Here is a 3,001-nt window from a genome sequence, read left to right as displayed (position 1 = left end):
TTCTTCCGCGCTATTCATTGCGGCGTCAAGATTTTGAAAGTTTTCTTCGCTCATTGGCCTCTTGAAACCTTTCGCAAAATTGCTCTTCGAGTTCATGATGTCAAACATATCGTTAAAGGTCCTGATGAACTCCGTCGTAGCATCCACATCGGCGTACTCACTGTCAGTAGATTTCAACAGCTCCAAAGCATCGGCTACACTTTTACTCAATGTTTGAGCGGCCAACAACACCTTCATTTTTTGATTTTGGAAGTGTACATGGCGGTCCGACAAATTTTTAGCTACTATCATGCCTGAAACAAAATATCGCAAATTATAATAATACACGTGATATTAATTTTGTTAAAGATTCTGCTTTTCGTTGAGTTTCTGCACAAATTTCCAGTTAGCAGTACCGCTCTGCGTCATCAGACAACCATTTGAGGCGAACATGTTTCTGACAAGCTTCAGCATTTAACAGTTCAACCTACCTGTGCGTTGAGGATCCACTATCCTCCATCCAAATGCATGTCGCTCATGCAGGAGGAAATTAGGCACAACATTTTGAGACCAATTCCACCTAATTTTGACGAAAATATTCAACTTTCCCGCGGACGGTGTTAACTTTTGGTAGCTTCTGTTTGTTTTTGTTTTGATATTTCATCGAATCAAAATAAAAACATTCGGCGCCAAGTTGCATCGATGCTCGGTAGGGAAAATTTTGACAGTAGCATCCCCCTGGAAAAATGGGCATTGGCAGAGAAAGCTTCAATTAATAACTGCGGAAGTGCTGATAGAACATTTAGCTGAGAAGTAGGCTTTGCCCTGGCGAGAACATTACGCCAGGAAAAAGCATAATTCGACACCAACATTTCAAAAGGGCGTAACTGCTTTTGGAATCATCACCTTCTTTTAAAGCTGTGGATCATGTGTTATGATTTCCATGTTTTTCACAACAAGTACCAGATGGGAAAAACTCTCCTCTTTCCGACAACCACGGTGGTTTGAGTGTAAGGGAGGCAGTACGACCTACAGCTTTGAAAGAAGTTATTACTTCCAAATGTAGCTACGCCCTTTTGAAATGTTGGTGCCGAATTTAACTAAAGACTGGCGCAAGTACCTACATATGCAGAACTAGCTAACGCCAAAGGCTTGATTCACCTGTTAACCACACTGAAAATAATCCACACGCTCCAATGTAATGTTTTTACACGACAAATCTATATATAATATATCTATAACATGATAATTGAATTGCACATGCATTCTTTTCAAATGTTATACCTGCACATCTCAATGTAATTCACGTTAATATTGTGTACAACCCTATTTTGTTTGTGTTGACACGAATTCCACTAGACAGTCAAGTGAAACTGTAGCGGATTTTCACTAAGTGTATCGCCACATCTGTTGGACGTGTTTGACGTTTAAATTTCGCAATAATCAAACACGTCGCAATAAAGAAACACGTCGTAAAATTGGCAAACGAGGAGAGCGAGTTGGACCACCTGCAGCAATCTTCAGCCAGCGAGTTAAATTTGTCCGTCGATCTGGTGAATCTGCTTAATCGTAAGTATAATCTGCTTTTCTTCAACCCAACCCATTGCGATCATTGCAAAACCAATCCAGGATATGGAATACAGTTTGTTGATGCGGCGTCGGTAGGATCATTCCTGTCGCAGCTTGGAATCGTCGGAACAGATTAGCAAATCCTGATATCAGCGGTGGAAGATGCACTCCCAGGTGACCAGAACTCGGTGGAAGGATCCGTGCTGCAGTGCAACAACGGAGAATCAGAAGAGGTAATATAAACAACTAATTCTTACAAACGAAATATTTTAAAATTGATATGAATGTTTACAGGGGAATTTCAGCGATGCCAATGAGTCAGCGGCTGAGACCGTGTTCCATTCCCTTGGCAGTGATTCATCCGGAATTTTTAATATTGTATCATCAGAACGAGAATTGACAAGTTCCCCCGAACCAGAAGCAGACCGCTTTCAGGAAGAGGTGGCGAAAAATCTTCCGGAAGATTCGCTTCCATCGCCGCGGTAGCAATCATCGCGATTGCTTAGTTTGAAAGTTGAGGTCATTTGCTATTTTTGTTTGTTTAAGTTGAATTTCAAGCATTTTAATAATTCTTCCAGATAGCTGATGAAGCCGCAGTAACACAGCGCACTGTTCCTCCACCGGCAGTAATAAGCGTCGATCGTGAAGCCGGACCCGAAGCCGAACCTGAAGCCGAGCCCGAGGCCGAGCCCGGAGCCGGAATCGCTGATATCCGGGAGGTCAGACGTGTAAATACTTCATATTCCATCGCGGGGGAAATAGGGCAAGAAGATTCCGGTTGAGGTAATTTGCGTCTTGAGTAATCACTCGGCACGGCAATGTGTTTCGCCCAACAGATGCGACTTACCTCTTTGATTACCTGCTGCTCAATGAGTGACAACGAACCGGTGAACGTTGCTACATGCGCTGTGCACTGCTATCAACCTAGTGAGCTAGAGGTGCCAGCGTTGTGTAACGGCGTTACACACTGTCAGTCGAGAGGGGTATGAATATATTTATATTCATGCACGTATGCAAGACACCTTACAAGACGAGGACAAGATCAGCCACAAAAATCAGTCACGAAAGAGCGAGCAAAAGAGAACGTTTCGCCTAACGTACGTGCCCAGTCGACAGCAACGGCAGAGCTGAATTGACGCCAAAGTTGCTGCGCGAGTTCTTGGAACAATCTATCATCGGACAGGACATAATTGATCAAGCCTCAAAAGGTGTGCTATCGGGAGGACGACAGTTGGAATTGTCTCAAATAGTAGCAGAATGGCATCTAGCACACAGAAAGAAACTCTACGAGGAAAACCTAAGAAGTTATGCCCAAGTTATCACATTGCTATTCCGGAATAGAAAACTGGTAAGTGCATACAGTTTTTCATAATACTTCAATAATGTAATCTTTGTAATGCTTTGTAACAAGCACTTCCTTGAACAAGCGCACATGTAAGACATTAATTAATTT

General features: G+C 42.7%; 1 long non-coding RNA gene across 1 annotated transcript; it reads left to right on the top strand.

Annotated features, from left to right (window-relative positions):
* Nucleotides 1-1,268: 1,268 nt before the first annotated feature.
* LOC109414055 (uncharacterized) lies at nt 1,269-2,269 on the top strand. The gene is made up of 4 exons (XR_009997062.1): nt 1,269-1,548; nt 1,609-1,781; nt 1,843-2,067; nt 2,127-2,269. It is a non-coding gene; the product is annotated as an uncharacterized LOC109414055 (long non-coding RNA).
* The last annotated feature ends 732 nt before the right edge of the window (nt 2,270-3,001 follow it).

The sequence above is a fragment of the Aedes albopictus genome, chromosome 2 (assembly GCF_035046485.1).
Source record: "Aedes albopictus strain Foshan chromosome 2, AalbF5, whole genome shotgun sequence".
NCBI classification, from domain to species: domain Eukaryota; kingdom Metazoa; phylum Arthropoda; class Insecta; order Diptera; family Culicidae; genus Aedes; species Aedes albopictus.
This window is presented reverse-complemented; position numbering and strand designations above follow the sequence as displayed.